At 47.0% G+C, this 23,739-nt stretch overlaps 1 protein-coding gene across 4 annotated transcripts in view; it reads left to right on the plus strand.

Annotated features, from left to right (window-relative positions):
- The window catches only part of GAL3ST3 (galactose-3-O-sulfotransferase 3), a 47,729-nt gene that overhangs the window by 14,703 nt on the left and 9,287 nt on the right, over positions 1–23,739 (plus strand). Inside the window, exons 1-2 of one of the 4 annotated variants that reach the window (XM_034777058.1) lie at positions 15,627–15,838; positions 19,362–19,533. The exons of 2 other annotated variants lie outside the window; for them this stretch is intronic. The gene's annotated coding sequence lies outside the window, so the exon portion shown is untranslated. Of the gene's footprint in view, positions 1–15,626; positions 15,839–19,361; positions 19,534–23,739 lie in introns of those variants that run through there. One more of the 4 variants, XM_034777059.1, reaches the window with a different exon arrangement.

Here is a 23,739-nt window from a genome sequence, read left to right on the forward strand (position 1 = left end):
GCCTTACTAAAATCAAGATATGTCTACTGCTTCCCCCCATCCACTGGGCCTTTAACCAGTCAAAGAATGAAATTAGGTTGGTTTGGCATGATTTGTTCTTGACAAATCCATGCTGGCTATTCCTTAAAACTCTGTTACCCTCTGGGTGCTTACAAATTGATTGTTTAATAATCTCTTCCAGTATCTTTCCAGCTATCAACGTTAGGCTGACGGGTCTATAATTCCCTGTGTCCTCTTCATTCCCCCTTTTTAAAAACAGGTACTGTGTTTGCTCTTCTCCAGTTTTCTAGGACCTCATCTGTCCTCTATGAGTTCCCAAAGACAATTGCTAATGGTTCTGAGGTTACTTTAGCTAGTTCCTTAAGTACCCTCAGATGAATGTCATCAGGTGCTGCTGCCTTGAATACATCTACCTTATCTAAATATTTTAAACACGTTCTTTCCCTATTTCCTCTGTGTTGTTAATATTAATTGTGTTGAGTATCTGGTCACCATTAACCTTTTCAGTGAAGACTGAAGCATAATAGGCATTACGCACCTCAGCTTTCTGGAGTCATCACTTATTAGCTCTTCTTACCTGCTAAGTAGAGGATCTGCACTTTCCTTCATCTTTCTCTTGCTCTTAATACACGTAAAGAACCTCTTTGTATTGCCTTTTCTGTCCCTTGCTGGGTGGAACTCATTGCATATCTAACCCTTTCTGATTTTGTTCCTACATGCGCTACTACTCTTCTGTAGTCCTGCTCAGCAATTTGTCCACTCTTTGTAGGATTCCTTCAGGTCATTAAAGGGCTCCTTATCCAGTCCTATTGGCCTCTTACTAGTCTTCCTATCCTTCCTTCGCACTGGGATAGTTTGAAGTTATCCCTTTAATATTGTCCGTTCTAAGCAGCCCACCCAGAGAGGTGGGGCTTCCCCACATCACACTGGGGGAGGGGAGCGTAGAGAGTGGGTCTCAGGCCCTGCTCAACAGGTGAGCCCTCCAGAATCCAGCACACACATGGGGACCATGAAGCGGGGGGTCAGAACCTGTGACCTGTCCCTGACTTTCACTAAAAATAACTGTGACCGGGTAAGGATAAAAGGGGTAAAAAACAAGGGTGATGTCATGGTAGGGGTCTACTACAGACCACCTGAGCAGGAAGAAGAGATGGATGAGGCTTTTTTTAAACAACTAACAAAATCATCCAAAGCACAGGACTTGGTGGTGATGGGGAACTTCAACTACTCAGACAACTGTTGGGAAAATAACACAGCAGGGCACAGATTATCCAACAAGTTCTTGGAATGTATTGGAGACAATTTTTTTTATTTCAGAAGGTGGAGAAAGCTACTAGGGGAGAGGCTGTTCTAGATTTGATTTTGACAAATAGGGAGGAACTGGTTGAGAATTTGAAAGTGGAAGGCAGCTTGTGTGAAAGTGACCATGAAATGGTAGAGTTCATGATTCTAAGGAATGGTAGGAGGGAGAACAGCAAAATAAAGACAATTGATTTCAAGAAGGCAGACTTTAGCAAACTCAAGGAGTTGGTAGGTAAGATCCCATGGGAAGCAAGTCTAAGGGGAAAAACACTTGAAGACAGTTGGCAGTTTTTCAAAGAGACATTATTAAGGGCACAAGAGCAAACTATCCCACTGTGTAGGAAAGATAGTAAGTATGGCAAGGGACAACGCTGGCTTCACCAGGAGATCTTCAATGATCTAAAAATAAAAAGGAAGAGTCCTACAAAAAGTGGAAACTAGGTCAAATTACAAAGTATGAATATGAACAAATAACACAAGTATCAGAGGGGTAGCTGTGTTAGTCTGAATCTGTAAAAAGCAACAGAGGGTCCTGTGGCACCTTTAAGACTAACAGAAGTATTGGAAGCATAAGCTTTTGTGGGTAAGAACCTCACTTCTTCAGATGCAAGTATGTAGAGACAAATTTAGAAAGGCCAAGGCACAAAACAAGACCAAACTAGCTAAGATATAAAGGGCAACAAGAAAACATTTTACAAATACATTAGAAGCATGAGGAAGACCAAGGACAGGGTTGGCCCATTGCTCAATGAGGAGTGGGGGGAGAAATAATAACAGAAAATGTGGAAATGGCAGAGGTGCTTAATGACTTCTTTGTTTTGGTTTTCACCAAGAAGGTTGGTGGCAATTGGAGGCTTAACATAGTGAATGCCAGAGAAAACGAGGTAGGATCAGAGGCTAAAATAGGGAAAGAACAAGTTAAAAATTACTTAGACAAGTTAGATGTCTTCAAGTCACCAGGGCCTGATGAAATGTATCCTAGAATACTCAAGGAGCTGACTGAGGAGAGATCTGAGTCATGGAGGATGGGAGAGATTCCAGAAGACCGGAAAAGGGCAAATGTTGTGACCATCTATAAAAAGGGAAATAAGGACAACCCGGGGAATTACAGAGCAGTCAGCTTAACTTCTTTACCTGGAAAGATAATGGAGCAAATAATTAAGCAATCAATTTGCAAACATCTAGAAGATAATAAAGTGATAAGTATCAGTCAACATGGATTTGTCAAGAACAAATTGTGTCAAACCAACCTGATCGCTTTCTTTGACAGGGTAACAAGCCTTATGAATGGGGGGGAAGCGGTAGACCTGGTATATCTTGACTTTAGTAAAGCTTTTGATACTGTCTTGCATGACCTTCTCATAAACAAACTAGGGAAATGCAACCTAGATGGAGCTACTATAAGGTGGGTGCATAACTGGTTGGAAAATCGTTCCCAGAGAGTAGTTATCAGTGGTTCACAGTCATGCTGGAAGGGCATAACGAGTGGGGTCCTGCAGGGATCAGTTCTGGGTCCAGTTCTGTTGAATATCTTCATCAATGATTTAGATAATGACATAGAGAGTACACTTATAAAGTTTGCAGATGATACCGAGCTGGGAGAGGGTTGCAAGTGCTTTGGAGGATAGGATTAAAATTCAAAATTATTTGGACAAACTGAAGAAATGGTCTGAAGTAAGTAGGATGAAATTCAATAAGGACAAATGCAACATACTCCACTTAGGAAGGAACAATCAGTTGCACACATACAAAATGGGAAATGCTGTCTAGGCAGGAGTAGTGCGGAAAGGGATCTGGGGGTCATAGTGGACTACAAGCTAAATATGAGTCAACAATGTAACACTGTTGCAGAAAAAGCAAACATCATTCTGGGATGTATTAACAGGAGTGTTGTAAGCAAGACACGAGAAGTAATTCTTCCGCTCTACTCTGGACTGATTAGGCCCCAACTGGAGTATTGTGTCCAGTTCTGGGTGCCACATTTCAGGAATGATGTGGACAAATTGGAGAAAGTCCAGAGAAGGACAACAAAAATGATTAAAGGTCTAGAAAACATGACCTTTGAAGGAAGATTGAAAAAATTGGGTTTGTTTAGTCTGGAGAAGAGAAGACCGAGAGGGAACATGATAACAGTTTTCAAGTACCTAAAAGGTTGTTACAAGGAGGAAGGAGAAAAATTGTTCTTGTTACCCTGTGAGGATAGGACAAGAAGCAATGGGCTTAACTTGCAGCAAGGGAGGTCTAGGTTGGACATTAGGAAAAACTTCCTAACTGTCAGGGTGGTTAAGCACTGGAATAAATTGCCTAGGGAGGTTGTGGAATCTCCATCATTGGAGATTTTTAAGAGCAGGTTAGACAGACACCTGTCAGGGATTATCTAAATCAGGGGTCGGCAACCTCTGGCACGCGGCTCGCCAGGGTAAGCACCCTGGCAGGCCGGGCCAGTTTGTTTACCTGCCACGTCGGCAGGTTTGGCCGATTGCGGCTCCCACTGGCCGCGGTTCGCCACTCCAGGCCAATGGGGGAGGCGGGAAGCCGCGGCCAGCACATCCCTTGGCCCACGCCACTTCCTGCAGCCCCCATTGCCCTAGGACAGCAAACTGCGGCCAGTGGGAGGTGCGATCAGCCGAACCTGCCGATGCGACAGGTAAACAAACTGGCCCGGCCCGCCAGGGTGCTTACCCTGGTGAGCCGCGTGCCAGAGGTTGCCAACCCCTGGTCTACATAATACTTAGTCCTGCCATGAGTGCAGGGGACTGGACTAGATCAGTGGTTTTCAAACTTTTTTTCTGGTGACCCAGTTGAAGAAAATTGTTGATGCCCGCAACCCAACGGAGCTGGGGATGAGGAGTTTGGGAGGAGCTCAGGGCTGGGCAGAGAGTTGGGGTGCAGGGGTGAGGGCTGCGGGGTGGGGCTGGGAGTGAGAGATTCAGGGTGTGGGAAGGGGCTCTGGGCTGGGGCAGGGGTTGGGGTACAGGGGTGAGGGCTGCGGGGTGGGGCTGGGAGTGAGAGATTCAGGGTGTGGGAAGNGGTGCAGGGGTGAGGGCTGCGGGGTGGGGCTGGGAGTGAGAGATTCAGGGTGTGGGAAGTGGCTCTGGGCTGGGGCAGGGGTTGGGGTGCAGAGGTGAGGGCTGCGGGGTGGCGCTGGGAGTGAGAGATTCAGGGTGTGGGAAGGTGCTCTGGACTGGGACAGGGGTTGGGGTGCAGGGGTGAGGGCTGCGGGGTGGGGCTGGGAGTGAGAGATTCAGGGTGTGGGAAGGGGCTCTGGGCTGGGGCAGGGGTTGGGGTGTGGGAGAGGGTCAGGACTCTGCACTGGGGCTGAAGAGTCTGAGGTGGGGCTGGGGATGAGGAGTTTGGGGTGCTGTAAGGGGCCCCGGGTTTGGTGGGGCTCAGGGCCAGGGTAGAGAATTGGGGCATGGGCTTACTTCGGGTGGCTCCCAGGGATGCTAAGGCAGGCTTCCTGCCTGTCCTGGCACTGTGGACTGTGCTGCGCCCCAGAAGCAGCCAGCAGCAGGGCCGGCTCCTAGGCGGAGGCACTCAAGCAGCTCCTTGCGATTCTTGCCTGCAGGCACTGCCTCGCTCCCAGTTCCCATTGGCCAGTTCCTGCTGAGCCCCAGCCCTGCTGCAGGGGGTGGATGGGGGGAGGAGATGCAGCACCCACAGCCTTTGTGGCTGGGAGTTCCTGGGTTCCCCAGATGCCCGCAGTGGCCTGGAGCTGTGGGGCCCAAGCTTGAAGCTCCAGGGATGGCAGCTTGGAGCTCTGGGGTCCCCCCACTGCCTGCAGTGGCTCAGAGCTGCAGGTTCCCCCCATGGTGGCTGGGAGCTCTGGGTTCCCCCAATGGCGGCTGAGAGCTGCCAGGGCCTCGCTGCCCACAGCTGCTCAGAGCTGCATCTACCCCGAAGAGATGGATGCTACCATGCTCCAGGTACATCCCGAGGGGAGGGGAGGAAGTGGCCCAGGGGCAGCCGACCTTAGTCTGGCTGCAGCTTTGCCTGAGGCACGGCCAGTGTGTTGTGGTTGGGATCCCTGCTGACCCGGTGGCGGACCACTCCGCCACTGTTAGGGCCCTGGGGTGACAGCCTCCCCTCTCCAGGCCAAGTGGCCTGTGCCCGTCGGTTGTCCGCTGGAGCTAGAACGCCCGCCCCTGGGGTTTTCTCTGGCTCAGCTACAAGAGCCCAGAACTAATTGACTACTGGGTTTGCTCTGTCTCTGTAACCAGAGACCAGAGCTGATTGCCTAGTGGATTCACTCTGTCTCTGAACCAAGAGGCCAGAGCTAATTGACTAGGCTGGAGGGCTTGGAGCTACTTAACGCCAGTGTTGGCCCAGGCCCCTGCCCCAAGGGCCCCGAGGCCATAGACTAAGGTGGGTGCAGCCCCTGCTTGAAGGGTCCAAGTGCCCTAGATGGTTTGTTACCAGATTTGCCCATTACTTTGGGGTATGCTCATTTATTCGGGTTACTCCTCTGGGGAAGGGGGTTCTGTAATCCTGTCAATGTACTGCTTGTGTCACTTGTGTTTTCATAGGGAGCTTTACTTCTCCCTTCTGCAAGTCCCCTCCCAATGGAGCTATCCTGCAGGACCTGGGGTCCCTAGGGCTGGGTTACTCCCACCCCAGAACCGGATGAACACCCACACGTACATTAACAGAGCAAGTCTGAGCGGACCGGGTCAATCAGCACTGTCAAGCTGACCCCTTATATGTCCCTGGGCTCCATGGACTGGGTCAAGCAGCACTTTCAAGCTGTTATCCTTATGCGTCCCAGTTTCAGCACATCCCTATCCCCAGTCCCCCAACACAATTGTACTGGCAGTAACCTACTCGCTGAGCAAACCGCACAGTATTTTGGGCACCGCAGGGATCTTTAGCTTAGGTAAAAGAAGTGTTGCTGTAGAGTGAATGAGGGAAGCGAAAAACACAAACAAGTAAAGTTCAGCAAGAGAGAGAGAAGCAATCAAGTTAACCATAAAAGTTATTTATTGAATAATAGTAATAACTACACAAAGAGAGTTAAACCAACATAACCTACATGATTAAAGGTTAATACCTAAGGTAGAAAGGAAACCAGAGAGAGAGAAAGAGGGGGGAGTCTCACCCACTCCATGAGGCTTGAACTGGTCGGGGTTCCCAGATGATGGTGGTAGTGGAGGGTCCTGAGTGCTGGAGACAGGCAGAGCCCCCAGCACGATCAGTCAGGAGAAGATGGAGTTCCAGTGGAACTGATGCCTAGTTTGGATCTAAGCATCAGAACCCTGACTAGAGGGTGAGTAGGGATTTTTGTAGAGAAAATACAATGGTTCAAGGGAGAACACTAGATTTGTTTATAGGTAAGCTGGTGACACAAGGGTTTTCTTTAGACTAGACAATAGGAGCTGATCGCTCTAGGCTATGGGTGGTGGTTTCTTCCAGGGAGCTCACAATGCAACTAGGCTGCTTTGGATATCAATTAAGGATTCATTACTAGAATTGGTCTGATAATTGCTGAGCTGGGTGTGTGCAGGGGTAGGTTCATTAGCATCTGGAGCAGAGATTCCCAGGATGCAGTGCTTCCCTGCTTTTTCTGGTCCCAGAATTCAGTGTGGTTCTCTGTTCTCCATTCTGTATGCAAATTGAGATGTCTTCCTGTCCCATCTTTCATGCAGATGAGGCTAGGGGAGTTGTCTCTGCTCTCCATTCTGTATGCAAATGGAAATGTCTTAATCTTGTCACCCTTGTCAGGAGGGGTCTAGGTGTGTTCCCAATGTCCTTTACTGCTCTCTGCAAGTTTTCTTCCTCTGATGGGTTTTGGTTTAAGCAGAGATTGGGGGTAGGGTGGTATCTTTCGTGAGTCTGGCTGGACTCAGAGACCCAAGAACTGGACCCAAGAACACAGAGGTGTCTGGTATCAGGTTGGACTGCACAGCCCGTCAAACCAGTAGGGACGCTAACACTACACTAATTGCCTTGATACTAGGTGGATGATGAAGTGAGAAGGTGTATCCTCCCTCTGACCCAGACGGGAGGGACAACCACCCCACCATTTTGCACACAGCTTGAGTTAAAGATTCAAATAAAAGTGAGTAAAAGGATTTGGAAACATAAGGTAAAAGAAACATATAAAAGCACAATCTCTAGCCTAGTCTTATTAATAAGTGACTTTCCTGACTAATAAGGTATTTCTTACCCAATGGTCAGTCTTTACAGCGCTTGTCCAGTCCAGGGAGACATTCCCACTGGCAGAATGTGGCCTCCGAATGGATAACAATTTGTGTTATTTCCTTCTCTACAGTCCCAGGCCTTTGTCAATGCTCATGTCTGCAGCAGCCCCAGACTATAAAAAAGGGCTGCGCTGAGTCCAAGAATGTCAATTAGTCTCAGTGTTGACTGAGTCAGCTGGGAGACCCACCCCACCACAGAAGACATGTTTCACCTCCCCCTGTTTTGGAAACCAATATTCTACAAGTTACATAACTCTAAAAATGTTTCACATACAAATATCCCACGATAACCTTGACAACCAGCTAGTTACTGGCTTTTGGCAGAGACCACATATGACCCTTTCAGTCAACTATCAAGAAGATGATTGGATGCAGATGTAGATCATACAGATCATCATGGTGGACATCACAGTTCCCTTTAAAAGACCTGTTGCACTGGGGCTCCACCCAAGCAAAGTCTCCCACCAAGGGTGATGGCCTGTGTTTTTACCTTAATGGCAATGAGACTCATTCCCAGTGAAATGGGGGAAATCTCCTTGTAGAGCTCAGGATAGGCATTTAGATGTTGTACAGTTCATATAGGCACAGTAAACTTAATATTACAACTAACAATGGTAGTTACATTATAGAAACAGCGATTAACATAAGGCACCATGGGTTGGACCCAATGTCCATTAATTAATACAATATTACATCTTGTTTTTACACACACACATGCTTTACCAACATAGACAATAACAGACCCCTCTTCCTGGATAACATCTAAGGAACATTGAGACTTATTCCCAGGTTACCCATTCATCCCAACCCTTATGGCTAGTTCCAATCAAGGGAGCACATGCAGGTGCAATGTGAATTTAAACCAAATTGCTGGCATGTGCTTGTCACAATGTGTGCCCCTTTAATGGAACTACCCAGTCTGGGGGACCTTGCTGAGTCAGGTCATGTCCAGCTAAAGTCCAGTTCAGCAGTTCCCAGTTTATGAGGAACCATGTGATATTCTTGCCTGCTGGTGTGATCAGAGACAGCTGCAGTTCCTCTCTGGGTAACGGAGGTGTCTGAGTTCCAATGACAATGATGACAGGTAGGGGCATGGTTGTTCCCCAATCAGTGGAGGAAACCAGGGCTACCTTGCACCTTCTGGCACCCCGGAGGCTGTCACTGGGTGTGTTTGAGGGTGTACATCCTGTTTGAGACCACAGCGGCTTACAGAAGAATGGGGTGGAGACTGGGGTGGTCTTAGTTGCATAAAAAAAATTGAGTGACTCTCCGGTGGCACTCTGCGTGCTATTGGCAATGCTTTTCCAGGGGCAACCCGAGGCGTTGCCAACAGCGTAGAACTGGTAGCGATGCTGCAGGGCCAGGGGGTTGCTCCCAATCCCATAGAATCCATGCATGTGGCACAGCAATTTTACTTCCTGGGCTCCAGCTGACAGGCACCTCCAGAGGTTCAGAGGGATCACAGATACAGCATAGAGCCTGGACAGCATCAGACTCCAGACACTTATGAACAGCAGGGTGCTGGTGCACCGGTGAGATGTCATGGCTCATGTACGGGACCTGTGAGGGGGCAGAGAAAAGAGAAAAAACTTCCCACACTCCCCCCGTATATACTGGGAGAGACGGGGACCAATATTACAGGGTAAACATGAAGCAGTGACCTATGTGAAGGTGGCCATAATAAGTTAAGGATTTTTCTGGCCTTTTCCTGTCTCAACATCTGGGTAAGCACTGACCAGCCCACTCGATGTATATTTTCCAACGGCTCAAAGCCGTTCCTTCTTGCTGGCCAAGAAGGGTGGCTGACAGGATGGAGAAGACAGTCTTGAGGGTCAGGTAGTTTATCCTTCTATTCTTTGAGCTATGAAGAATGAAAACATTTCCGCCAGGGTTTTCCATTTTCCCATTTAGGATTTCTACCTGACAAACACTGGGGCTGGCCCGATTCACAAGAGAGCTGCAGCCATCCGAGGTGTGTGTAAAGAGCTGCTTAGCAGTGACAGAGGCAGTGTTGGTTTTAGTAGGGATGGCTTCCACCCTGGATCCTTCTAAAACAAAGTCAGTGGATTCATACACAGCTGAGAAACTTTGGCAGCTAGAAACTGAACCAAATTCCTCAGCACCTACACTGTTGCTTGCGACAGGCAATGATTCATTCTGAGCTAACTCAATCAACTCACTTCCACACCCTTCAGTTGCAGCAAACTGCTTGCAAAAGCTAGCATGAGGTTTTACTCCTTCAGCACTTTTAGGCAATAATTCATTTTCCCCAGAAATTTTGTCCTTTCCCTTTTCAGCTAGGGGTTGCTCTACAGAAACATCTTCCTGATGTTTCCCAGCATTTTTCTGGGTTTCAGTTGAGTCTAGAATGACTTCTGAGACAACTGACATATCCTCAATCAGCATAAGATGAGAGACACATTCTGTCTGCTCCTCAGAGAGAAGATTGGAGACAAACTCTTCCCCAGTAGATAAACTGCCATTCTTATCAGTCACCAGGTTTGGAATTTCTTACCCTTTGTTTCCAGACAAACTTTTGGAGATTGAGATATCTTCCTCCATGGGCAAGTCATTACCCCCAACAGACACAGTCCTAGGAACACTTTCTTCTTGGGTTTTAGTTGAATCCAGAATCACATCTGGCACAACTGACAAATCCTCAGTCAGCATAAACTGAGAGGTACTTTCTGCCTGTTCCACAGACAGAACACTGGAGACAGTTTCTCCCCCGGCAGCTAAACTGCTTTTCTGACTAGACAAACAGTTTGAACTTCCCTCCCCCTTGTCACAGACCACATGGCTTTTCACAGGCAAACACTGGAAGATTGGGATGGCTTTCTTAACAGGCAAATCGCCACTCCCAAGAGACAAACCATGGGAGACAGTTTCTCTCTCATACTCATTGAGCTGAACCTGTTTAGTGGTGGGTCTCCCTTCAGAGATCCTGTCTGCTGGCAATTGGGCTAACATCCCTGGGTTCCCCACTGTAGCCCTTACAGTGGGTCTCCTCCATACATCGCACTGACGTCTTGCGATCAGCTGGGGAGGCCTGTGGGGAACCGGGCACCCCTACTGATCGTCAGACTCCCAGAGCCTCCACTCAGAAGAGGGGGCAGGGATCTGATAGGGAGTGGACGTAGGGGATGGACTCCATACCGGGGCAGTGGGTTGTGGGGGAGCTCCCTGCATTAACTCCGTTTTCCGCGTGACCTGAGACAAAGCATTAATCAGGATGCTGAGAGGCTGGCGATCATATTTTCCCATATCCTTCCCTAAATTCACCAGCTCCTTCCAAATCATGTTCCTAAGGGTCTCCTTGGGTTGACGCTGCCCAGGGTTGTGGGAGGTAGGGGAATTAAGATTAGAAGGGTGCCTGGCAGAGTGAGGACCATTATTTGTAAATGTGATAGCTTGCACAGGCTCTGAGGTAGTCTTTTTGCTGACTTGTCTTTTCAAGACACCAGTTTCTTGCAGCAAATCTCCTGCCTGTTTGATTTTTACCACTAGTTTACTCCAGGTTAGGTGTTCTAAATCCACAGTCCCCATGGTCAATTTTGTCTGAGAATTTAGTCCTGCATAAGTGCTCTGTACTAATTCATGTCCCTGATACTGGAAAGTGATAATCCCATTCTCTTTCGTCTGGGGCAATGAATCAGAGAGAGCTGCCAGCAATTTCTTTCGAATTAGGTAAGCTTCTGGGGCCTCTCCTGGTTTCTGCTCTTCCATTATATACAGTTTCTTAAGGGAAGATGCAGGCAGTAATGTTTGTGACAGACCCAGACCAGTGGGGTACAGGAGTCTGGTAGAGGGCAAATATACTGGTCACTGGATGAGTAGTTTTCTGTTCCCTGAGTGACCAGAGCAGGGGCTGCACTAGAGTAATCAGGAACCTGCTAGTACCAGTTAAGGCAGGCAGGCTAATTAGGACACCTGGAGCCAATTAAGAAGAAACTTCTAGAATCAATTAAGGCAGGCTAATCAGGGCACCTGGGTTTTAAAAAGGAGCTCACCCCAGTTTGTGGTGGGAATGTGAGGAGCTGGGAGCAAGAGGCGTAAGGAGCTGAGAATGTGAGGATATGCCGCTGGAGGACTGAGGAGCACAAGCGTTATCAGACACCAGGAGGAAGGTCCTGTGGTGAGAATAAAGAAGGTGTTTGGAGGAGGCCATGGGGAAGTAGCCCAGGGAGTTGTAGCTGTCATGCAGCTGTTACAGGAGGCACTATAGACAGCTGCAGTCCATAGGGCCCTGGGCTGAAACCTGGAGTAGAGGGTGGGCCCGGGTTCCCCTCAAATCTCCCAATTGACCTGGACTGTGGGTTCTCCCAGAGGGGAAGGTCTCTGGGCTGTTCCCCAACCCACATGGTGAATCTCTGAGGCAAGAAAATCCGCCAATAAGTGCAGGACCCACCAAGATAGAGGAGGAACTTTGTCACATATTTTAAGAGCACTTATCATCCATTCCCAGAGTCCAGGGGCAGTCCGCTCCCAAGAATCTATGCCTATGTCTAGAGCAGTGGTTCCCAAACTGGGGTTTGTGAACCCCTCGGGGTTCATGAAATGTTACAGGGGGTTCTCAGGAAAACATTCCCTAATGGTGGACAGAGCTGTCCCTAGGGACCCTGGACAGCACCTTGGACAGCACGGGGCCAGCAGCCTGGAGCCCCTGGACTTCCAAGAGCGAAGCAGATCAAAGCAAGCATATCTATCATACTGAGGAGATTTAAACTTCAAGACTCCTTATAAGAAATGGAAAGGGAGGTGGATATTTTTTGCTGCTTTTAAAATTAAATAGGCAGGTAGTATTGTTTTTAAAATTATTATGAAGAACAAGTTTAAGCTTTGTTGTAATGTGCGTTGTTTGCCTGGACTGCTCAAGACATGAATGTATATGTAGGAGGAACTCTTTGAGTTGGCTTCTTAAATACTTTCATGCTGTTTCAAATCTGATACTCCTTGATGAAACATAGGAGCCTTGTCTTATAACAGGCTTATTCAAAGTGATACAAGCTACGGAAGTGAGATCTTGGAAGAGTGTTGCTGTTTTCATAATGTAATAAAAATAATGTAATTATAAATAATAATTAATAATAGTGTGTAATAAGCATGTCATAAAAACAAATTTTATATTTCCAAGATCACTGCTTTTATAATTTATACTCAGGTAAAGGAGAAAATCCCTGGAAATATTCATTTTTAGGAGGGGGTTTGCGAGACTTGACATTTTAGTGAAAGGGGTTCACAGGTTGTTAAAGTTTGGGAAACACTGGTCTAGAGCATCTGCATCACAAGGAGAGGCGCATAACTGAGCTAATTAGGTTAAGTCTATGCCATCAGCAGAGGGGTACATTTGCCAAACACGGGCCAACCATACAATGGCTGTGTCATGGTTTAGTGGCCCTAGTCTCTCAGCAGTAGCCTTGGCTTGACTAGCAGACCACCTTACTACATCTGTGACCAGCTCTGTTGTGGGAAGATCAGCTCCTGCAACTATGCGCTTAACCTCCCTTGTGGAAACAGGGGCAATATTATGCCTGTGTGGCCAATTGGGGTTAAATGGGTTTTGGGGGACAGCATCAGGGGATATCTTTGTTTTCCCAGGGGGCTCTAAATCACAATCTTCTCTCAACCTTACAGCTGCTACCACCCCTTTATGGGCACTAAGTTGGGCACGCAATTTACTAATTTTTGCCTCACACTCCTGATGGCCTGCTGCTGCCCTGTTCTCTTCTGCCAAGAAGTGAGTTGCTGCTCTAGCTTCTTCTAACAGAACTTTTGTGTGTGTTAACTCTTTTCTATACTGTTCTGCATTCTGCTGGCCTTGTCCCTCTCCTCTTGTATATCTCTGAGTACAATCACCATTCTGAGCTTTTCTGCTATCAATTCACACCCGTCTGTCTCACATTTATTCAAACGTTGTTGTAACTGCTTTTTCTCAAGCTCTAATTCCTGCCCTCTCTTTACCATTTCAACCATGTCCAGACATGCATAAAATAATGCCCATGCAGCAGCTGCATCCTTTGCACTACCACATGGCTTAAAGGTTGTGCAATATTGTTCCAAGCTCAGACTAGCTTCAGTCAGGGGATTCTCACCCTTAAAACACCCCGTTTCCCAAGAGCATTTCCCCTTTTTTATTACCCATCTCTCTAACCTGTTGGTTTTCTCCTATCTCAAGCGAGCAGCAAAAAGGTCTTTCTCAGCCATCTCTATTTTCTTATTTCACTAATGATCCCCACCAACAGCTCTTTCTAACACCTTTACTTTGAAGGCACTACTCTTAACTCCTTATTTCACAGTTCTACAGGTATTCTAAGCACAATTCTTATCAGAAGGTTACCAAATAGTGTATGAGAGAGAGCGAGAGACCTTGCTAAAGGAGCTTGGTCTGAAAAAAGAACAGAAAGAAAACTTACTCAGGTCTGTGCCTCAGTTTCCCCAATCCACAGCAACTACTCAACAATTACCATGTGATTAGAGTCATGTGCTGCCCGCATTCTCCACCAATTTGTTACCAGATTTGCCCATTACTTTGGGGTATGCTCATTTATTTGGGTTTCCCCTCTGGGGAAGGGGGTTCTGTAATCCTGTCAATGTACTGCTTGTGTCACTTGTGTTTTCATAGGGAGCTTTACTTCTCCCTTCTGCAAGTCCCCTCCCAATGGAGCTATCCTGCAGGACCTAGGATCCCTAGGGCTGGGTTACTCCCACCCCAGAACCGGATGAACACTCACACGTACATTAACAGAGCAAGTCTGAGCGGACCGGGTCAATCAGCACTGTCAAGCTGACCCCTTATATGTCTCTGGACTCACTGGGCTGGAGGAAGCAGCACTTTCAAGCTGTTACCCTTATGCGTCCCAGTTTCAGCACGTCCCTATCCCCACTCCCCCAACACAATTGTACTGGCAGTAACCTACTCGATGAGCAAACCCCACAGTATTTTGGGCGCTGCAGGGATCTTTAGCTTAGGTAAAAGAAGTGTTGCTGTAGAGTGAATGAGGGAAGCGAAAAACACAAACGAGTAAAGTTCAGCAAGAGAGAGAAGCAGCCAAGTTAACCATAAAAGTTATTTATTGAATGATAGTAATAACTACAGAAGGAGGGCTAAACCAACATGTTATACTGGAGATATCCCATCTCCTAGAACTGGAAGGGACCTTGAAAGGTCATAGAGTCCAGCCCCCTACCTTCACTAGCAGGACCAAGTACTGATTTTGCCTCAGATCCCCAAGTGGCCCCCTCAAGGATTGAACTCACAACTCTGGGTTTAGCAGGCCAATGCTCAAACCACTGAGCTATCCCTCCCCCAACACATGATTAAAGGTTAATACCTAAGGTAGAAAGGAAAACAGAGAGAAAGAGGGGGGGAGTCTCACCCACTCCATGAGGCTTGAACTGGTCGGGGTTCCCAGATGATGGTGGTAGCTGAGGATCCTGAGTGCTGGAGACAGGCAGAGCCCCCAGCACGATCAGTCCGGAGATGGAGTTCCAGTGGAACTGATGCCTAGTTTGGATCTAAGCATCAGAACCCTGACTAGAGAGTGAGTAGGGATTTTTGTAGAGAAAATACAATGGTTCAAGGGAGAACACTAGATTTGTTTATAGGTAAACTGATGACTCAAGGATTTTCTTTAGACTAGACAATAGGAGCTGATCGCTCTTGGCTATGGGTGGTGGTTTCTTCCAGGGAGCTCACAATGCAACTAGGCTGCTTCAGTATTTGGATATCAATTAAGAATTCATTACTAGAATTGGTCTGATAATTGCTGAGCTGGGTGTGTGCAGGCGTAGGTTCATTAGCATCTGGAGCAGAGATTCCCATGATGCAGTGCTTCCCTGCTTTTTCTGGTCCCAGAATCCAGTGTGGTTCTCTGTTCTCCATTCTGTATGCAAATTGAGATGTCTTCCTGTCCCATCTTTTATGCAGATGAGGCTAGGGGAGTTGTCTCTACTCTACTCTCCATTCTGTATGCTAATGGAGATGTCTTAATCTTGTCACCCTTGTCAGGAGGGGTCTAGGTGTGTCTCCCAATGCCCTTTACTGCTCTCTGCAAGTTTTCTTCCTCTGATGGTTTTTGGTTTAAGCAGAGGCTGGGGGTAGGGTGGTATCTTTCATGAGTCAGGCTGGATACTGCACCTTGGTTCCCCAAGAACACAGAGGTGTCTGGTATCAGGTTGGACTGCACAGCCCGTCAAACCAGTAGGGATGCTAACACTACACTAATTGCCTTGATACTAGGTGGATGATGAAGTGAGAAGGTGTGTCCTCCCTCTGACCCAGATGGGAGGGACAACCGTCCCACCATTGCACACAGCTTGAGTTAAAGATTCAAATAAAAGTGAGTAAAAGGATTTGGAAACATAAGGTAAAAGAAACATATAAAAGCACAATCTCTAGCCTAGTCTTATTAATAAGTGACTTTCCTGTCTAACAAGGTATTTCTTACCCAGTGGTCAGACTTTACAGCGCTTGTCCAGTCCAGGGAGACACTCCCACTGGCAGAATGTGGCCTCCGAATGGATAACAATTTGTGTTCTTTCCTTCTCTACAGTCCCAGGCCTTTGTCAATGCTCATGTCTGCAGCAGCCCCAGACTATAAAAAAGGGCTGCGCTGAGTCCAAGAATGTCAATTAGTATCAGTGTTGACTGAGTCAGCTGGGAGACCCACTCCACCTCAGAAGACATGTTTCACCTCCCACAGTTTTGGAAACCAATATTCTACAAGTTTCAGAGTAGCAGCTGTGTTAGTCTGTATCTGCAAAAAGAACAGGAGTACTTGTGGCACCTTAGAGACTAACAAATTTATTAGAGCATAAGTTTTCATGGACTACAGCCCACTTCTTCGGATGCATCCACGAAAGCAACAGAGGGTCCTGTGGCACCTTTGAGACTAACAGAAGTATTGGGAGCATAAGCTTTCGTGGGTAAGAACCTCACTTCTTCAGATGGCATCTGAAGAAGTGAGGAAGAAGTGAGGTTCTTACCCACGAAAGCTTATGCTCCCAATACTTCTGTTAGTCTCAAAGGTGCCACAGGACCCTCTGTTGCTTTTTACAGATTCAGACTAACACGGCTACCCCTCTGATACTTGACATGAAAGCTTATGCTCTAATACATTTGTTAGTCTCTAAGGTGCCACAAGTACTAATATTCTACAAGTTACATAACTCTAAACATTTTTTCCCATACAAACATCCCGTGATAACCTTGACAACCAGCTAGTTACTGGCTTTTGGCAGAGACCACATATGACCCCTTCAGTCAACTATCAAGAAGATGATTGGATGCAGATCATACAGATAGATCATCATGGTGGACATTACAGTTCCCTTTGAAAAGAGAACCCCAGCCTTCCACGATGCCCGATCTCTAAAGCTGGAGAAATATGCCCCTCTGGCTGACACTTTGAGAGCTAGGGGCTACGAGGTTCAAACTCACGCGCTGATCATCTGAGCCCTGGGTGCATGGTACCTCCATAACAGGCGAGTGTTGAGAGAATGTGGAATCAGTCAATGCTACACTCAGCTGATGCGGCAACACATGGTGTCGGATGCCATCAGGTGGTTGAGAGACATCTACGTAGATCACAACACCAGACATTGGCAATACCAGTAGGGATGAGCTGGAGTGCAGATGCAAAGCGCAGTAGGGAAAGTAACTGAAATACTTCCCTGATGGATTGTATTTTCTAATGGACAACCTACTCTAAATTCTCAATTACTGAGGGACAATCTTCACTCATTGCTATATGCGCTTTCCACAACCAACTCTGTAAGTTTCTATGAGTAATGTTCCCAAATACTTGGATACTAATATCTAAACTGTATTGTTAAATTTATTCACCTAAATTTGGGTTAGTGCTGATTATGCACTATATATATCTTATGTCTTTAAAAACAAACTTCATATTTGTGGATAATCTAAGCACTATACCCAGATGTACAGACTCTTTTCTTAACTGGTGTACTATATAATCTTTTAACATTAGCTTTAATAAACATTTTATATCTGCCAGGACATGCCTTGGCATATCTGTGTCACAGTGAGTCAGGTTCAAAGGATCGCTGCTTATCTGATTGAGCTATCCAGCTAAAAACCCTGTCAATTCCTCTGTCTGCACATGCTTAGTGGAATCCGGGGGGCACCTCCCTGCACCTTGGAAATGCTTGGAGCATGCCTAACTGGAGAAGCAAACTCTTTTTCAAACAATGTTGTAATTTGACTTTCCCCAAAGGGCTGGTGGCCACCATGCACTCTGTTGGGTAATCCTCGAGTGTTGGAGAGCATGAGCCCTGGTTTGATCTCTATCTGTGTGCAATAGGGTGACCAGACAGCAAATGTGACCAATCCGGACAGGGCGTGGGTGGTAATAGGAGCCTATATAAGAAAGACCCAAAAATCGGGACTCTGTATAAAATCGGGACATCTGATCACCCTAGTGTGCAAAAAAATGTGGCCAGAATGGATTAACTTTCAGAAACACTGTTTGGGGAGGGGCTGTATCTCAGGAACCCATTGGCCAAATGGCCCCCAATTTGGATTACTGACCTGGCCCTGAACCCCCATAAGACACGCCAAATTTAAAGACAACCCAAGTAACTGTACAGATTTTTGAGCACTTAGAACAGTCAAGCTTAAAACAGAAAGTTGGTCTTAACTATAGCATAGCTCCTGCTCTGCTACAATACAAAAACGCTGCAGCCCTGTGATAGGGTATGGCCAGCCCCACCCTGAGGCCCGGTCTACACTACAAAGTGAGGCTGATGTAAGCTGCCTTGTGTCAGTCTATTTGTGAATATGTCTATAGAGAAATTTGTCTCTAGCTGAGGTAGGCAGCCCGCCACAGCGACCCAGTGAAACCACCTCTCGGAATGCTGTGGAGCCATGGCTGACCTAATGAGGTCAATGCGTGACCTGTGCTGATCTTAGCAGTCCTCCAGCAGCTGTCCTACAATGGCTACTCCCTGCAACAGTGACTGCTGTGGTCGCGATTATGAATTCCACCGCTCAGGGGTCACAGAGAGCAGAAGCCAGGCACCCCCTGAAGCCCCCCACCCTCGTATTTGTGAAATGCCTTTTCCTGATTGCCCAACTTGGCAAGCACACCTAGCAGCTCTCCCTTGTTGTGTGCAACTGCCCTACTGACCATGCTGGCTCCATGCACTGGACATGCCCTGCCTGGAGTAGACAGGAGGGATTGGATCTCCTGGGCCCATGGGGAGAAGAGGTTGTGCAGGCACAGCTATGGATCAGCTGTAGAAATGTGGACATCTCTGGAAAGATCGAATAGGGGCTGCAGGCAAAGGGGTACAACAAGGATCAGCAGCAGTGCCACGTGAAAATCAACTGCAGCAAGCATACACAAGGCCAGGAAGCACAACAATTGATCTGCTGCTGAGGCGCAGTCCTGCTGCTTTTCCAACAAGCTCCATGACATACCTCATGGAGACCCCACCAGCACCCTCCAGACCACTGTGGGTGCCTTGGAGGAGCCTGAGACAGCGACTCCTGCTAGGAACAGTGGGAAGGAGGAAGACGAGGGGTGGATGTAGATGTGGGGCTCCAGCCATGCCATGAGTCAGGACCTGTTAGAGACTCCACCACAGTCTAGCCAATCCCACCAACTGAGCATGCACAAGCCCAATCCAGGGGAAGGGACCTCAGGTAAGTCTATGCATGCATTTTTCCTTATAGTGTTTAAATTTAAAGATGGTGCCTAGCCTCTCCTATACTCACAGAAGCTCCTTGCAGTCAAAATGACATCTCAGTGGCAGGAGTGCCCAGAGATTGCGGAGCTAGTTCAAGGTCTCCAGAACCAAGTGGTCCAGCTACAATGGGAAAATATCTTCCTGCACTTGCAGGTCCCAGTGGTCCTGGACCCCCCACATCATTAGCTGAGCCAGCCCAGGATGTATGCCCAAAGATCCTGCTATCAGAGCGGTTTGATGGGAACCGTCAGATGTTTCAGGGGCTTCTCAACAACGTCGCCTGCTGCTCCTGTTGTGCTAAATGTACCTGAACGAACAAACCAAGGTAGGGGTCATCAGCTTATTGACAGACTAAGCATTAGACTGGGCATCACACTCCTGGATTGGGAGATTCAGTTCTCCACAACTTTGATCAACTCTATGCCACCCATTTCTGACACCTGGTCACTGACACGTCTGGGAACGAAGTGGTGCAGATTTACCAATACTACCTAGGCCTCAGTGATGAGATTAAAGATGAACTTGACCCCCCCCCAGTGCATTTTCACCCCTAAATTGAGTTGTGTATCCAGATTGACAATCAACTGTTTGAGTGAGTCAGGAAAAAAGGAAGGCATACGCCTGTCCCTGCCTAACCAGCCCTATTCCCACCGCTCACCCTCCCAGGCAATTGCTGGATCCAAACCCACGCAGGTCGACATGACATGTAGGTGACTCGGATCAAGAGAAGAAATATCGTTGTTTGAATGGCCTCTGCCTGTACTGTGGGGAATGAGGCTACTTTGCCACCAGGTGTCCCCTCAAGTCCTGTTCTATGGCTAGTCCAGGAAGACGGGAGGGATCACCCTCATTAGAGGGGATGTGGCTGGACGAATGGCAACATCTGATGCCCTGAGCAGACCCCCTCTGCTTCCTACATGTACCCTCACCACCGCGGACAATGGCCAATCCCACCTCCAGATCGAGTACCGGCTTTGGGCCCTGGCTACACCCGAAGCAAGCTGCACTCAGGAATGTCTAGTAATTTCATGGACACTGGCTTTACTAAAATAAACCAGTGTCAGTGCAAAGGAAGCTCCCCCGTGGTGGAGGCAATTCATGGTAGCTTGTTGTCCTTGGGCCTGGTCATCTAGGAGACTGCACCCCTTTTGGGCTGTGATTCAAGGCCACCAGGAAACCCTGCAATTTAACCTGATTGACTCACCCCACTTCTCGATCATGCTTGGCATCCCCTGGCTCTCCCTCCACAATCCAGACATTTCCTGCAGAGCACAAGAAGTGCAGTTCGGGTCTGATTTTTGTCAGCATCAATGTCTCAACCAACCTGGTGTTGAAGACACTAGACACAATCTGGGCAAGGCCACCATTTTCTGCTCACAGCAGGCTCTGAATGAGGATAACTCTCCAATTCCTGTGAAATACTAGAACTTTGTGGACATAATCAATAAAAGAAACATTAATGCCCAAGCCCCACATAGGCCTCACAACTACCCCATAGAATTCCTGCCGGGGCCAAAATCCCCTTCAGGCAAATTTATGCTTTGTCAGAACCTGAACTCAGGGCCCTGTAGGAATACCTCCATGAAAATCTAGCAAATAATTTTATCTGTCCTTCTGTGTCCGCTGCCAAGGCCCTAGCCTCAGTTGTCAAGCAAAAGGATGGTACCCTGTGCATTTGTGTAGACTATCCAGTGCTGAAAAATATCACCATCAAGAATAAATATCCTTTGCTGTTGATCAGTGAACTACAGGAGATGGTTGGCTTGGCTACGCAGTACCTACAACCTGGTCTGCATCCAAGAGGGCAATGAATGGAAAACAGCCTTTCATACGTGGTATGGACATTTTGAGTACCTTGTCATGCCTTTTTGTCTCTGTAATGCCCCTGCCACATTCCAGCACTTTGTTAATGATATCTTCAGGGTTGTTCTGCATAAGTTTGTTGTAATCTACCCAGACAACATTCTTATTTTTTCAGAGGACCAAACCCTGCATGACCAGCATGCCTGGTTAGTACTCAAACGTCTTCAAGCAAACAGTCTGTACGGGAAATCTGAGAAATGTGACTTCAGTGGCACCTCTGTGGAATTCTTGGGTTATATTGTTTTTCCCAACGGAATAAGTATGGATCACAGAAAACTCTGTGATTTCAACTTGGGCTACATCCAAGAGCATCCATGATATCCAGTGCTTCCTAGGATTTGCCAATTTCTATACAGGTCTGTCTCATCTTATGCTGGGGTTATGTTCCGCAGTCAGCGCCTAAAGCGAAAATCGCGTATAGTCAAAATTACATTGAGTGTAATGGCAGGCGGAATCGCCCGCACTACAGAAACAGTATTTAAATTGTTATTTTTCTCTTTTTTTTGTTTTTGTTTTTGCTAACCGCATAAAGCTGAAATCGCACATGTTAAATGCGCCTAAGATGCGACAGACTTGTAGATGATTCATTCAAGGATTCTCACAAGTGGTGTTTCCAATTAGCCAGCTGCTGTGGCAGAACTCTCCCCTGGACACCAGAAGCCCAACTGGTCTTTGATCGTCTGAAGGAAGTGTGTAATTCTACCCCCATCCTAATACACCTGGATCCATCAGAACCCTTTGTCATCAAAGCAGATGCCTCTGATCACATGATTGAGGCAGTGCTATCACAGCAACACGGACCCTTGAATGACCTTAGCCATTGTGTCTTCTCTTCTATGAAATTGACACCTGAGGAACAAAATTATAAAATCTGTAGTAAGGAGTCATTGGCCATCAAGGCTGCAGTTCAGGAGTGGCACCATCATCTAGAAGGGGCACACCTTTCAGTCCAGGTGTTCACAGATCATAAAAATTTGGAACATCTCTCTCTGCAGCCCTCAACCAAGGTCGGCTATGTTGATTCCTCTTCTTCTGTAGATTCAACTTCACCCTGACCTACCAGCTGAGAACCTGGAATGATAAACACGAGGTGTTATCTCACAAGGGAGGGTACATCTATAAGGGGGTTAAACCTCCCAAGCCTACCACAATATTGTAGCCCTGCCATTTTGTAAATATGCTGACCAGCACTGATCCTTTGGCCACTGTAAAGGCCTCACTGCCCAACGATCCACTTGCAGTGGATGGATGTCAGCCAGTTCTGACCCAAACATCACAGTGAAAAACAACGTACTCTGGTTCAAGGATTGCATTTATGTTCCTGATGGACCACCCATCCAGCCATACTCTTGCTATGCCACGATTCCCCACTTGCAGGCTACTTCAGGTACAGGAAGATGGTGAAGCTGATTTCTCGCAATTTTTGGTGGCAAACTGTTCTCATCTGTCAGATCTTACATGACGTCCTATGAGACATTCAGCCAGATGAAGACCAGGTGCCAAACTTCTAGGTTCCCTGATCCTACTTTTGGCCTCACCCCAACCCTGGGCATCTATCTTAATGAACTTCATCACAGATCTCCCCAACTTGATTTGGTGGTGATGGGGGACTGCAACTATCCAGATATATGTTGGGAAAATAACACAGCGGGGAACAGACTATCCAACAAATTCTTGGACTGCATTGGAGACAACTTTTTATTTCAGAAGGTTGAAAAAGCTACTAGGGGGGAAGCTGTTCTAGACTTGATTTTAACAAATAGGGAGGAACTCGTTGAGAATGTGAAAGTAGAAGGCAGCCTGGGTGAAAGTGATCATGAAATCATAGAGTTTGCAATTCTAAGGAAGGGTAGAAGGGAGAACAGCAAAATAGAGACAATGGATTTCAGGAAGGCAGATTTTGGGAAGCTCAGAGAGCTGATAGGTAAGGTCCCATGGGAATCAAGACTGAGGGGAAAAACAACTGAGGAGAGTTGGCAGTTTTTCAAAGGGACACTATTAAGGGCCTAAAAGCAAGCTATTCCGCTGGTTAGGAAAGATAGAAAATGTGGCAAAAGACCACCTTGGCTTAACCACGAGATCTTGCACGATCTAAAAAATAAAAAGGAGTCATATCAAAAATGGAAACTAGGACAGATTACAAAGGATGAATATAGGCAAACAACACAGGAATGCAGGGGCAAGATTAGAAAGGCAAAGGCACAAAATGAGCTCAAACTAGCTACGGGAATAAAAGGAAACAAGAAGACTTTTTATCAATACATTAGAAGCAAGAGGAAGACCAAAGACAGGGTAGGCCCACTGCTTAGTGAAGAGGGAGAAACAGTAACAGGAAACTTGGAAATGGCAGAGATGCTTAATGACTTCTTTGTTTCGGTCTTCACCGAGAAGTCTGAAGGAATGCCTAACATAGTGAATACTAATGGGAAGGGGGTAGGTTTAGCGGATAAAATAAAAAAAGAACAAGTTAAAAATCACTTAGAAAAGTTAGATGCCTGCAAGTCACCCGGGCCTGATGAAATGCATCCTAGAATACTCAAGGAGCTAATAGAGGAGGTATCTGAGCCTCTAGCTATTATCTTTGGAAAGTCATGGGAGACGGGAGAGATTCCAGAAGACTGGAAAAGGGCAAATACAGTGCCCATCTATAAAAAGGGAAGTAAAAACA

The sequence above is a fragment of the Trachemys scripta genome, chromosome 7, assembly GCF_013100865.1.
Source record: "Trachemys scripta elegans isolate TJP31775 chromosome 7, CAS_Tse_1.0, whole genome shotgun sequence".
NCBI classification, from domain to species: Eukaryota; Metazoa; Chordata; order Testudines; family Emydidae; genus Trachemys; species Trachemys scripta.